General features: G+C 37.9%; 1 protein-coding gene across 3 annotated transcripts in view; it reads right to left on the bottom strand.

Annotated features, from left to right (window-relative positions):
- TMOD3 (tropomodulin 3) overlaps positions 1–14,706 on the bottom strand; it is an 83,080-nt gene extending 68,374 nt beyond the window's left edge. The window contains exons 1-3 of one of the 3 annotated variants that reach the window (XM_079129985.1): positions 14,504–14,706; positions 9,833–9,907; positions 6,811–6,907 (exon numbers count right to left, since the gene is read on the bottom strand). The gene's annotated coding sequence lies outside the window, so the exon portion shown is untranslated. The remainder of the gene's footprint in view (positions 1–6,810; positions 6,908–9,832; positions 9,908–14,503) is intronic. The other 2 variants (XM_079129986.1, XM_079129984.1) reach the window with 2 other exon arrangements.
- Between the last annotated feature and the right edge of the window lie 458 nt (positions 14,707–15,164).

The raw sequence follows: 15,164 nt of genomic DNA, 5'->3' as shown, positions 1-15,164 counted from the left end.
GTCTATCAAGATCTAAAAAAGTTTTTTTTTAATAAAAAGGGTACTAAGTTACAATTAGGAACAAAAAGTTTTGTTGGGCTGTGGCATATAGGATAATTACAGATAACAAGGTACTATACATTGCAAAAAGCTAGAACTTTGAAAGTTTTCACCATAAAAACATAATAAACAAAGGAATAAATGCTTAACCTAATTTAAACATTAGGCAATGTATATGAATATTCAAACATTATATGGCACCCATGAATATGTATAATTTTTATTTATCAGTTAAACAATTTTAATGCCAGGTGTGATGACACAAGCCCATAATCCTAGCTAAAGCACAGGAGACTAAAGCAAAAGGATCACATGTTTAAGGCCAGTCTGGGCAACTTAGTGAGTCCCTGTCTCAAAATAAAAAAGGCTGGGGGCACAGCTCAGTGGTAGAGTGCCCTGGGCTGAATCCCCCAGACTGGAGGGAAAAAAAAAACAAAAAACAAAAAACAAACACAACTCTTTTAGGCTGCAGGTATGGGTCAGTGGTAGAGCACTTGCCTAGCATGTGCAAGGCACTGGGTTCAATCCCCAGCACCAAAAAATAATAAATAAATAAATAACTATACCCAACTACTGAAATATGAGAACCATACAGCTAATAAGGAAAGTTTCTGGGAAAGGAGAAGTGGAAGGGAGTGGAGGTAGAAAAAAAAATTATATTTACGACTGGTGATAGCTGAAGAAAACAGAAGCAATGAAACAAAGTCTTAGAAATCGCTGCTACTGGCCAAGAAGTTTGGTTAATTGTCCTTAGGGTATAAGGTCTGCTTTGGCATAGGTTCTTAAACAGAAGTTAAAAGACATTTTTCCTTTAATAGCAAAAGAAGGAAATCAACAAAGCCATAGAGAAGTAAAAGAAACTTAATTTAATGCAGGGAAGGAAAGGAGGTTGCAGAACACAAAAAAGCAGTTCAGACAGACTATTTCTAATATTAACATTTATAACAACAATTGTAAATTACTTTTTAGTGACAGAATAAGACTGTCTATATCTTAATTACCCTAGGAAAACATTTCTTTCATTACCTGAGTCAGATTTAAAAAGGGACCACGTTCCATATTCCAATATAATGAAGAGAAAAAAGAATAATTTTTTATTTGCACACTTATTATATGTCTGGTATTTACCATATACATGTTAATAATTTAGATCTATAAATATATACAATGTATTAATAATGTGTATTTAATAATAACAAGCCTGCAAAATAGGATTTCCCTATGTTAAAGATAAACTGAGACTCAGAGAAATTTAAAAACTGTCCAGGGGGCTGGGGTTGTGCTCAGTGGTATTGTGTGCCTAGCACATGTGAGGCACTGGGTTCAATCCTCAGCACCACATTAAAAATAAATAAATAACATTAAGGTATTGTGTCTATATACAACTAAAAAAAATTTGGAAAAAAAAAAAAAAAAAAAAAGAAGAAGACTATCCAGGGGCTGGGGCTATAGCTCTACTAGTGAGCTATAGCCCCTAACCCTAGCACATGTGAGGTACTGGGTTTGATCCTCATCACCATATAAAATAAAGGTATAAATAAATAATGGAAGCAAATTAAGTGAAAGTAACTGACGGCAAGAAGCCGCAGTTAAGAGAAGGAAAAACAACAAAGAAACTAAAACACAAAAGTGTGAAACAGTTTAATACAGTTATAAAAACCTCAGAAGGCAATTTGGTAGGATATAATAAATGATGCAAAAATGAATTCCAAATTCTGTATCCCCCAAATCATCTAAATTAAATTAAATATGGAGAACTCCATTTAAGAAGGCCAGGAGAAACTTTATAAATTTCTTGCTAGTTTTATAACTTTGAACAGATACTAAACTCTAATATAGATCAAGTACTCAAAAAAAAAAGTTAATAAAGTCATTCTGGTCTTCAAAGTTGATTCTTAAGAAACACTTCATTATCTCATTTTAGTGTCATATTACTATACTCTAACCCACCTAATACAGGCAATTAATTGCAAAGACACTGGATAAAAAAGATGTGTTAGTCACCACTTCACCTATATACTTCTAGCAACATTTATCTCAACATATAATAATCATTCACATAAATATATCTATTTTTGCCATAAGCTATAAGCACCCTGAGGTTAGGGCCTATTCTTACATTATCAGCCCCTAACACAGTGCCTGAAACATGGTAAACATTAAACTAATATAAAATAAAATAATAAGAGAGGGCTGGGATTGTGGTTCAGTGGTAGAGTGCTTGCCTAGCATGTGTGAGGCATTGGGTTCAATTCTTGACACCAAATACAAATAAATAAATAAAGGTTCATCAACAACTAATAAAGATATTTTTAAAAAATAAAATAATAAGAGAGGGCTCAGAATACTTTGAGATCAATGACAGGAATGTTTGGTTTTACCATATTCTAGTTGGGCTGGGGTTACAATCAGTATAGAAGTATCACCACTATTTGATTATCAATGTTCTACCTCTCTACTGTTCTAGAACTGGGCAATAAATTTCAAAAACAAAACAGTTAATTTGAGTCAGGAATTGTGGTGTATATGCCTGTAATTCCAGTGATTGGAGAGAGTGAGGCAGGAGGATTACAAGTTTGAGGACAGCCTTAGCAACTTTGTAAGACCCTTAGCAATTCAGCAAGAACTTGTCTCAAAAATTAAAAAAAGGGCTGGAGGACTGGAAATGTAGCTCAGTGATAGGGCACTTACCTACAATGTGTGAGACCCTGGGTTTGATCTCCAGTACTGGAAAAAAATGGGGGGCGGGGGGAGCAGGACATGTAGCTGTGGTAAAGTGCCTGAGTGCAATTCCCCCCTCAAATAAATAAAAAGTTAATTTGTGCAAGGTACAATGGCACTTGCCTATAATCATAGCTACTCCCCAGCTAATCAGGAGGCTGAGACAGAAGGATCACAAGTTCAAGGCCAGTCTGGGCAACTTAGCAAGACAGTCCCAAAATAAAACATTTTTTAAAAGGGCAAGGGATATAGCTCACTGGCAAAGTGCTCCTAGGGTCACCAGTTTTAATACACAGAACAGAAAAAAAAAAAAAAAGTTTGCTAGAAACTTCCTGTAATTTGCTATAAACTAAAAAAATTTCCAAATGGTAAAACGAATTTTAGTAATTTGTTTTAAATACTGCTCTGAATAACCTAAAAGTTAACCCTAATGGTCAAATGGTCAGGCAGTTTTAGCAATAAAAAGATAGCAAATATGAGATACTTTTTTTTTTTGGTACTAGGGATTGAACCTAGGGGTGCTTTACTATAGCTACATCACTGGCCCTTCCAGCACTTTTTATTTTTATTTTTATTTTTTATTTTTGGTACCAAGGATTGAACCCAGGGGCCACATCCCTAGCCGTTTTAAAAAATATTTTTATTTAGAGACAGGGTCTTGCTGAGTTTCTCAGGGCCTCATTAAGGAGCCAAGGCTGGCTTTGAACTTGTGATCCTCCTGCCTCAGTTTCCTGAGCCACTGGGATAACAGGAGTGTGCCACAAAGGCTGGTTTTATTTTTTATTTGGAAACAGGGTCTTGCTAAGTTGGTCAGGGCCTTATTTTGTTGAGGCTGGTCTCAAACCTGCCTTGTTCTCCTGAGTTTCAGGGATTATAGGCTGGTGCCAGCACTCGGTGAGACACATGTATTTTTTCATTATGAACCTGCTAGGTACAGGACAGATACCAAAAAGGCATCTAATCATTTCCTTCTGACCTTTGGTATCAGAGTGAGCAAGTTCTGGGATAACCAAATCCAAACCTGGTTGTCTGGGACCACTCTTACCCCAGCCCCTATAAAGTACAGTCCTTAACAATACCCCATCTCTCAGCTGTTTGGTACAGGAGTCATTCCCAATCCAAGCAGGGACAGATTAAATCTAACCTAGGAATCCAGAAAGCTAGGAGACAAGATTTAAGTTTGGAGATCACGAATCATCAAATCTGAAAGTAGCACTATAACAAGCCAAAGTCACATTTAAAATTAAGTCAGAGAGGGAAGCATAAGCCATGAGAAAGTAGTGTCAATCTGCAGTGAAGAGAAAGGAGCTGGACTGGACTGGGTAGGAGGGAAGTGGGAGGCAGGCAGTCACTAGCCTCAGGCCCAAGATTTAAGAGGGCTCAACAAACTCAGTAATCAAAATAAATTATACTGTAATGTACACTATTTTTAAAAATCAAAATTAACATCTTGGAATGGAGTAGAGGCACAGAAAGGAGCCAAAAAGAACCTATGCAAGCCACAGGGAGAGGGAGGATGGGGTTTTCCAAGTGCCTGTTCTGGGTTCCAGCTGTAGTTCATTTCAGGGAGCTCAGTGGCCTTAACAATAATAATCCACTACAACTCGCAAGTCTAACACTATAGCAAGCTAGTTTGAGTGTTTTTTTGTTCCTTGACTAATATACTCTACTTGGGAAAAACGAAACATGCACATAAAGTTATTTTTAAATATCAAGGCAATATATAATTAGCTATCAAAGGTACTGGCAATTACAGCAACGTAAGTTCAGAGATCAGAGATCACTGTGGGTGGTCAGAGAAAAAGATTTAGCTAGATGAGGGTGGGATGGGGAATAAGTACATACTAAGTAAAGAGATCAAAGCATAGACTAAAGGGGGAGGGTGTTGGAAGGGGAGACAGGGGAAAGAGAAGTAAAGGAAGAGTGATCTTCATACACCCTGTTTTAGGGACAAAAATCAGTTCACCTTCATACTTTATTGCCTCCAGCCCTCAGATCACAATGCTCATTACAATTGAAATATCCTTTTGCCTCTTTTCTCATATTCTAATCTTTTTATATTCATCAGGGACCAGGTCAAATAACATTTCTTTAAAGAGACTTCCCTGGTATCTTACTCAAAGAAGCAGACTAGACCTAAGGTTGGAGAAGGAGGGGGAAGATGGAAGGGAAAGGGGAGAGGGAATAAGAGAAAGAAGCTGGTAGTGGTGGTTCCCTCTGAGGAATGAGGGAAAGCTAAGGAACTAAATGCAGTGGTAAGAGCTATTCTCTGGAAAAGAGCACAAACCACATTCACAAATTCACTTAGGATGCACGCCCATGTCTTCTGAGGTAAGTAAGAGCCTTGACAAGGAAACTGCACAAAAGGCCTTACAAAGGTGAAACCACACAACTCCATCTCAAGTCATTTCCGTGTATGGTTCTGGGATTTTCTCCAAGAATCACAGGAAAACAACAAAAACAAAAATGAGGGAAGGTTGACTTTGAAATAATCACACACTTAACCAATAGTTCCCAAATTAGGCCTGCCCCGTTTCCCTCAGCAGATCTAGCCTCCGCCCAGCTGGGCATAGTTAAGAGGAAAACAAAGGAAGGCAAGGAATGTATTTCAGTGGTAAAGTGCTTGCCTAACATGAGTGAGGCCGAGTTTGTTTTTTGCACACACAAAACACACACACCAACAACAAACAAAAAACCGAAAACAAAAAACTAAAGTGAGTTAATAAGAGCCCACCACTATTGAAAATAAATCCTGGAGTCATATCAAATCTTGCCCTTCTGAATATAAACCTGACATGATTCATAAATTTGAGGGGTTGGTATACATATAGAGGGAATGTTCCTTAACAATTACTCATTATAAATTTAATTTACCACACCCAGGAAACCAAAATATTTTGTTGGTTATAATTTCCCATATGGAAATCCCCAGTGTGTAATTATTAGTAATAATTTCTGTTCAAAGGAATTGCTATAAAATAGGTTAAGAAGCTATAAAAAACCTTACCTACATGTCTATATACATATAGAATAATACATACTTATCACACAATTGCTACTGGTTAAAAAATAGTAAGAGCTCTAAGAAGAGTTTTTAAACATCAAGAGAATATACTTTAAATATCAACTTGTCATCACACTGTTATCACCTTTGTCCACTCAGCCTTCATTATCTCCCAGTTTACTATAATTTTCATCCATTTTCTCATACATATTTCAGGAATTGTATTCCCTTGAATATCCTTATAGTGACATTAGAGCTTAGATATGAAACAATTTGTAAAGGGTTATCACTGTGTATCAGTTACCCTAGTTTGTGAGTTTGTCTTAGTGTGTTTGTGTTCCTTTTTTAGTGAGTACATGTAGGTTTTTGACAATACATCCCTAAGGGAATGTATATCTTTACAGGTCAAAGAGGGTGCACATCTGTGTAGGAATCTTGACAGTACTTCAGTAATACAACAAATTATTAAAGAGTTCAAGGGTGAAAGAAGTCAGTCACCAAAGACAACATATTATATGATTTCATTTATATGAAATGTCCAGATTAGGCAAATTCATAGACACAGTATATTATTGGTTGTCTAGGATTAGGAGGAAGTAGGTAGCAACTGCTAATGAATAAGGGTTTTTTTTTTTTTTTTTTTATCTTTTTATTTTTATTTTTTCTTTTTGGGAACTGGGGGTTGAACCCAGCGCTTTGTGAATGCAAGGCAGACGCTCTGCCACTGAGCTATATCCCTGCCCTGTATATATTTTATAATTTGTTGTTTTTAGATATACATGATAGTAGAGTGTATTTTGACATATTATACATACATGGAATGTAACTTATTCAAATTAGGATCCCATTCTTGTGGTTACACATGATGTGGAGTTTCATTGGTTTATGTATTCATATATGAACACAGAAAAGTCATGTCTGATTCATTTGACTGTGTTTTGTATTCCCATCCTCTCTCCCTTCCCTTCATTCAAAGAAGGGATTTCTTTATGGTGTAATAAAGATGTTCTAAAATGGATGGTGTAGACAGGTGCAGTGGTGCATACCTATAATTCCAGCAACTCAGGAGGCTGAGGCAGGAGGATAACAAGTGCAAGGCTAGTTTCAGCAACTTAGTGAGGCCCTAAGTAACTCAGCAAGACCCTGTTTCAAAATAAAACATAAAAAGGGCTGGGGATGTGCTTCAGTGGTTAAGTACCTCTGGGTTCAATCCTCAATAAAAAAAATAAAAAATAAAAGTTAAATAAATAAATGGATGGTGCACAACTCTGTGAGTGTACTAAAATCCACTGAATTACACACTCTAAACAGATGATGAATTATATGGTATGAGAATTATATTTCAATAAAGTTGCTATATATTAGAGAATAAAAATGAATAAGGACACAAAAGTTTGTCCTCTATTTTCATAGAAGGGAGCCCTGTGTTTGATATCTTAGCTATTTTCTGCTGTTGCTGCTGCTGCTTTTTTTTGGGGGGGTGGGTACTGGCAAGTGAACTCATGGGTACTTTACCACAGAGCCATATCCCCAGTCTTTTTAAACATTTTTTGAGACAGGATCTCAATAAGTTGTGAGGCTGGTTTTGAACCTGTGATCTTCCTGCCTCAGCATCCCAAGCCACTGGGATTACAGGTATGCACTAGGGTGCCCAGCTTCTGCTTCTATTTTAGTTGAGCTCTGGGATTCAAGGTTCCCCACTAGTAAGTCCCCTAGTCATCTTTTCTCAAGCTGTAATCTTCTTTGTCTTTACTAACAAGCGTGATGCACAGAAAGGAGACAACATTCACTAGTCATAACTCAGTCTCCTAACAAAACATAGTATGTACACTATGATTACAATCTTATCAAAATATGTCTGTGAGTAAATAAGGTCCTATAGGGAATGAGAACAAATGAAAATACTTAATTCATTTTCCCCCATCATCCCAAATATGGAACACCTATAAAAATTTAAATATAGTATATAATTATATAATACACAATGTAATCATACAATAACATATTAATATATAAGTTCCATCTTATGATTTCCAACCTATTTTAATGTACCTGCATCAATTTCATTGAAATAGCTGAAGAATTGAAAACTTGGGACTCAATGGGCTAAATTAATGAGATGGGGTGACATTCTTCGAAAAAATGTTATTTTATTATGTCATCAGTAAATAAAACCTAGAAGAAAAAATTAATAAGCCTGTCTTCTTAGAAACTATACCAAGACATAAAGGATTAAAATAGACAATAGAATAGAAAGATAAAAATACAGAGGTTATATATATTTACCCCTATACCAACCAAGGCAATAAATAAAAAAATATAGTGCTCTCTATAGCATGCTCTATTTAGAGTTCTAATGATGTTTCTCTGGACTTGAATCTTTCTTCCTTCCCCAATCTGTCTGTAAAGTAAGGTGCAAAGGCTGATAAATGAAATGGTCCCCATTAACTCAACCCACAGTCAAGCCATTTGAAAATTAAAATTCACACTAGCATTATTACAGCAGAAAATATATGGCAACTAGTCCTGAACCTATCTCAGTTTAGTGGTAATTGGGAAGAGGTACATAGAAGTACTTTTAGGATCCAGAACCTTAAGAAACTGGCAACATGGGGTTGGAGCTATAGCTCAGTGGTACAGCGCTTGCCTAACATGTATGAGGAACTGGGTTCAATCCTCGGCACCACATTAAATAAATAAACAGGCATTGTGTCCATCTTCTTCATTAAAAAAGAAAAAAGAAACTGACGACATAAGCACAGATAAAATACAAAATACATCCTTAACTATCAGGAAAATGTAAATCAAAACCACAAATGAAGTACCACTTTACATTAATGTCACTAAATGAAAAGAGGCTGAAACTGGACGATCACTTGAGTCCAGGAGTTGGAGGTCAGCCTGGGTGACACATTAAGAACTGTTCTCAAAAAAAAAAAAAAAAGAAAGAAAAAATGGTTTATATTTCAAAAAATAAAAATAAAACAGCTGGCTATACTCAAAATATGGTGCAAATGGAACTTCTGTAAGGGTTTCAAACATGTTAAACAAATGCTCTACCACTGAGCTATGTTCCCTGGCCCAACAGTTTTTTTTTTTTTTTAAACTAAAGTTAAACAGACATGTACCCAGTAACTTAGTAATTTCACTCCTAGGTATTTTTCCACAGAAATGTAAATATATGTCCACAGTGACTTATAAAAGAATGTTCATAAAAATCTTATCTATAATAGCCCAACCCTGGGAATAACCACATGTCCATCAAGAAGAAAACACAGGGGCTGAGGTTGTGGCTCAGTGGTAGAGCACTTGCCTAGCAAGTATAAGGCACCGGGTTTGATTCTCCGCACCACATATATATAAACGAATAAAATAAAGGTCCGTCAACAACTAAAAAAAAAATTAAAAAGAAGAAAATATAAGGGGCTGCAATTGCGGCTCAGTGGTAGAGTGTTTGTCTAGCATGTGAGAGGCATTGGGTTCGATCCTTAGCACCACATAACAATAAATAAAATAAAGGTACTGTGTCCATCTACAGCTAAAAAATTTTTTAAAAAGAAGAAAATATAAGCCAGGAACAGAGGCACACACCTGTAATTCCAGGGGCTCTGAAGGTTAACGAAGGAAAATTGCAAGTTCAAGGCCAGTCTACACAATTTAGTAAGAACCTGTCTTTTTTTTTTTTTTTAAGAACCTGTCTTAATAAATTTAAAAAGGGTTGGGGATATAGCTCAATGGTAAAGTATCCCTGGATTCAATCTCCCTAGTACCACAAAAAAAAAAGGTAGGAGGAGGAAAAGGAAGGGGAAGAGGAAGAAATATATAAGTAAATTGGGACATAATCATACAATGGAAAACTATTCAGCAATTAAAAAGAACAACAGATACACATAACAGATTAATTTCAGAAACAAATGTTATAAGAAACCATCATTAAAAGCATATACTGTATGATTCCATTTATGTGAAGTCTGTGACTAGACAAAATAAATATACGGTGTCTGAAAACTAGTCAGAAAGTGGTTGCTTTAGAGAAAGGAGGGTGAAGATGGGTGTGGTGGCACATACCTGTGATCTCGGCAACTCTGGAGGTTGAGGCAGAAGGATCACAAATTTGAGGCCAGCCTGTGCTATTTAATGATGCTGTTTCAAAAGAAAAAGAGCTGGGAATGTAACTCAGTGGTACAGTGCCCCTGGTTAGATTCCCAGTACTAGGAGGAAAAAGAGAGAGAGGGAAGGAAGGAGCTCAAGGGAAGTCTCCAGGGTGGTTTTTTTTTTTAAAACAAGGTTCCTACCTTGTGGTGGTGGTGTTTTGTTTTGTGCCCCTCTCTCCCGACCCACCACACACACAAAAGGAATTGAATTCAAGACCTTGAGCATGCTAAGCAAGTGCTCTACTACTAAGCTACACCCCCAGTCCTCTACCTTGATTTGGCAGAAGCTACAGTGTATAAAATTATCAGATCTCAGGATGGGGTAACAGCTCAGTGGTAGAGCGCTTGCTTAGCACGCATGGGGCACTGGGTTCAAACCTCAGTACCACATAAAATAAAAGTATTGTGTCTATCTAAGTAATTATCAGATCTCCCAGAACTGGATATTTAATACTTCAATAGCTATTACAAAGTATGGATTGGGGATACAGGACAATGATAAAGCATTTAACTGGCATGCACAGGGCCCTGGGTTTGAGACTTCGCACATGAAAGAAAAATAATTTTTAAAAAGTAAAAATATAGAGTAGTACTCCCATTTTAACATATAGGTTAAAGATTTTATTTCAAATGAAATTCTAGAATACCACACAGGCACTTTCATTTCATTCAGCCACTCTGAATTATTCACACCTCTATTCCTTCATTCCTATAGAAATTAATCGAGTACAGATGCAGATAATAAGAATGTATGTTTAATAGCAAATTGGATTTGGTTCTTTACAATTTTAACGTGTACCTAATGAACCATTCTAAGTTTAGTGGAATTTTCTGTTTTCTATACCACTTTCCTCTCAATATGATTTTTCACTTGTGATTTTAAAGGATCTGACAGAAAACTGAAAAGATAGACATATAAATCCAATGTCAGCATGGAAGGTCAACAGCCAGTGACAGTGCTTTAGCCACTATCACAGGCTAGAGAATAATGCCCTCAACTAATCTAATCGAGACAACCCATGCATATTATACTTTAAGAGTCACTAAATATGAAGAATAATTTGCCAGTTAATTTCATTTTTAAAAGATAACACAGCCTAAATAACAATAGCCATGTATATAAAACTGACATGGAAAACCTGTTAAAAAAATCCTTTTCTCTCCTGGCATATTGGAATCTTTCCCCTTCCTTTGCTGGTTTCTGCTAGGTATATTTTTATTCCAACTGCCTCTCACCTTCCCTGTTATATTGCTGAAATCTAACTGATTTTCAAGTACTCAACTCATTTCAGGTTCCAAATTAAATGTACAAAATTATACTGTACTCTGTATATTTATGTCATATACACTAACAGTATATAGAGGAGGTAGCCTGAAGGAACAGAGATGATTAGTAAATGGAAAAGACTGACTTCATTTGTTCCCTAACCACACATACAACCAGAAAAGATCTCTCCTGAACGAACACCTACCACATTTTTGTACTCCCTACAAATGGCTCCTACAAGTGCTTTGGACTATAAACAAGTATACATACCTAATCCCCCTACCCCCCCGCAAAAAAAAAGTAAGCTCCCAGACAGGAATCGTGTGTGTGTGTATGTGTATAAATAAGTGTTACATATTACATATTCATATATATAATTATATACGTTTATATTATATATACACACATGTATATTATATATAGTAGTTATATATACACATATTATATATGTATAAAATTATATATATTATACAAACACACACACACATTCATCAGGAACCTAAGACAGAGTCTGACAGAATGGGGTAAAACACAGTTGAATTGGTGAAGTACTAAATTAATGTGAATGAAAACAACTGAGGGTGCAAGACAAGGAGAGGGGAAAAGAGCTGAGAATAAAGAAAGAAGGGAAGTGGCACAAGAGAAGGAAAAAGGACAAAGACTGAACAAATAACTTCACAATGGCAACTGGTTTTATCAGAATGAATAATTTTTAAACACTGAGTTGGAAAAGTCATGAATATGTTCCTAATACAGTTATCAGCACCAATCTTTAAATTATCATTATAAACACCTCAAAATATCTTTAAAATTATTTCACCATTCTGATACTCAAAGTATGGTCTCTAGCAGCATCACATATCAAATATACAGATTCTAGGGCCCCACTTCAATACTACATAATCCTGGATGATTGATGCATTCTGAAGTTTGAAAAACACCATTACACCATTAAGATCCATTCTCTTGTATTGCACCTGGGTTTTATTTAACTGGGACAGAAGATGAGAGCTGAATAGAATCTTTTTTTTTTTAAGCAGTGCTGGGATCAAACCCAGGACTTCATGCGTGCTAAACAAGCGTTCTACAACTGACTTACAGTCTCAGCCCCTCCAAAAACCTCTGCTTAGAGTGAAACCAATAATTGTAATGGAATTTGACCTATATGTAGTTACCTTCAGGTAAAGTTATAAATTACAGAGTAACGTAGCCTATTAGTCTCCCCCAAAAATTAAAGAAAATGAGCAGTAGGTCAGTAGCATCCTCAAGAACTAAATTTTATTCCTTCATGCCTATGTACAGGGCTTGGAATGATACCTGTGGCCAATGTTTCCTGAATTAATTAAATAAATGAATTTTTAAATATCAAAAAAGGCTGGGATGTGCTGGACTCGGTGGCACACACCAGTAATCTTAGCACCTTATGAGGCTAAGACAGGAGGATGGCAAGTTCGAGGTCAATCTCAACAATTTAGCAAGGCCCTGAGTAATTTAGTGAGACCTGTCTCAAAGTAAAAAACAAAAAGGGCTGGGGATGTAGCTCAGTGGTAAAGTGCCCCAGGAGTAAATTTTTGGTAAAAAAACAAAAACAAAAATGAAAAAACCTGAATATAGTTGTGGGGTCATTTGTCTGAAAACTCATTTTATAGATGAGCAAATTGGGTATGGTGGTGCAAGCCTATAATCCCAGCAGATTGGGAGGCTGAGGTGGGAGGATCACAAGTCCAAAATCAGCCTCAGCAATTTAGCAAAACCCTAAGCAATGTAGCCAGACTCTGTATCAAAATAAAAATTTTTTGAAAAACAAAAAAAGGGCTGGGGATGTTAGCTTGGTGCTTGAGCACCCTGGGTTTAAACCCTGGTACCTAAATAAATAAATAAATAAGAAAGAACAAGCTAAAAATCCTGAGGGATGCTAAAGCAAGAATGCTACAAAAGCTAGAATGTACAGAACTCACATTTTAATTCCCTTTTTGTTCCTCTGGAAGGACTGTGTTAAGGGATACTAACTATTTTAATGACTGTGGGCTCGTAAAGAAGTAAAAGGTGCTTAGAATTCCAACTAGTGGGACAAACCCATAAGAGACTGGGAAGGCTGAGGCTGGAGGATCTCAAGTTGGAGGCCAGTTTGGGCAATTTAGTGAGACCACTTATCAAAATAGAAAATAAAAAAGGGCTGGGGATGTAGCCCAGTGGTAGAGTGCCCCTGATTCAATCTCCAGTATATGTGTGTTGGCAGGGAGGTTTGTAGGGCTAGGAAGAAACAAACAAGAGTGAGCCTGGGCAAAACTTTTTCTGAGTCTAATATAAATTTTTGACAGGCCAATTAATTAATCAATTTAATCTGCCAAAAAATTAATCTGAAGGGTTCTCAGAAAAAGAAACATGAGCTGCAAATGCATAAAAACGTTACAATCCAGGGGAGACTGCACATAAGTAATTTAAATCTCCACAGGCTTATTTCCTGTTTAAGTGTGACCTCCTGGGATAAGTTTTACTGAGTGTTCATTACCAGATGACTTTTGGTTTTAAGACAAATCAAGGACAAGTTGGAAGGGTTATTCTTAACTAAACATTACAAAAAAAAAAAAAAAAAAAAAGGGAAAGAAATTAGAAAAAATAAAGACATTGCGCAGCTGTTTCCCATTTGTTTGTAAATCAGAATGCAGGCTTGGGGAGGAAATACATCAACTTCTGTAAGCAAAAATATAACGATTCAGTCACGTCCTCAAAACAAACCAGCACACGAACTTCACAGCCGGACCCAGCTGTGTTGCACAGGAGCCAGGAATTTATTCTAAGACAGAACAGATCAAAACTGAGAATGCAAGACGTGCCAGATTTCAATCACAAAAGGGTGTGCCCTAAGTCTGTCTGATTTTTGTTTTTCCTCCAACTTTCGACAAGCAGTTTTTGAATAAGTCTTGGGGAGAAAACCCTTCAACATTTCTAATCCCCAAGTCACGCCCAGATGGGGAGAGAGGGGAGGGCAGGCACTGTACGGCCCGCGCCGGCTCCGCAGGAGAAGGGGCCGGTCCCCAAGCGAAGGAGGCCGGGCCGGGAGTGATTCATCAGCTACTCGGGATTAGCGCGCCTCGACCGGCGGGCGACGCCCAGCGCACCCCACGATCCTACTGCGGCCAGCTGGTTAGAAGCAGTCCCCAGCGTCCCTCTGCTCCCCGAGAGGGATACGTAGGGAAGGAAACTGGAGACCGGAGGCTGGAAAACACAACCTCTCCCTCTTCAGCCACCATGGCCGGTGCAACTCTCTGCCGCGCCCGCAGACGGACTTCCTGGAAAGCACCGGGCTGACCTTACCTGACAGGCGTCCGCTGGCGCCGCCAACCTCCTGCACCGACCCGCAGTAACTTCCTCCACACGCCGCTGCTGGATTCTCAGCAGCCTCCAGTCGGCCTGAGCCAGACTTCCTGGGAGTTGCTGGACCCACCCGCCTAAGGCTCCCCCAACTCGACCGCGCTGTCGGTGCGGCTGGTTCCCCTTCGCCAGCGACGCGCGTGCGCACTCCAGGTTCGCGGGGCATCCTGGGAGTTGTAGTTCGAGCGAGAAGGGCGAGACTCTACGCAGATCCTGGTCTTTACAATGGGTCAGGGTGTTGGAAACCACTGCGGGCACCAGAGCGTACCCCAGCGTGAGACAATGCCTTCCACTCGCGGAAATAGCAACCCTCGACCCTCTGGAAGCTAGAAATATCATCTATAGAATCTTTAGTAATAGACTTCCTTTTTACTTTGACTTTTCATGAAGAGGCATTCATGGCAGGGCTTCTATTGTACCCTTGGTTACTAATGCAAAGACGTGGCACCAGTTCTTTAAACTTGTCATGAAAGATTGATAGAAAATTAAACAAAACAAATAGAAGCTGAGGCCTGAAAGGGTCATAAGTCTGGCATGTCACCTCAAGGGCATGGCGACCCTAATGGTATCCTTAGGCTTGCAAATAAGGATAATGTCACAGCCG

Source organism: Sciurus vulgaris (assembly GCF_902686455.1).
Source record: "Sciurus vulgaris genome assembly, chromosome: 2".
Taxonomy (NCBI): Eukaryota; Metazoa; Chordata; class Mammalia; order Rodentia; family Sciuridae; genus Sciurus; species Sciurus vulgaris.
Note: the sequence above shows the minus strand (reverse complement) of the source record. Positions and strands in the feature narration are given on the sequence as shown.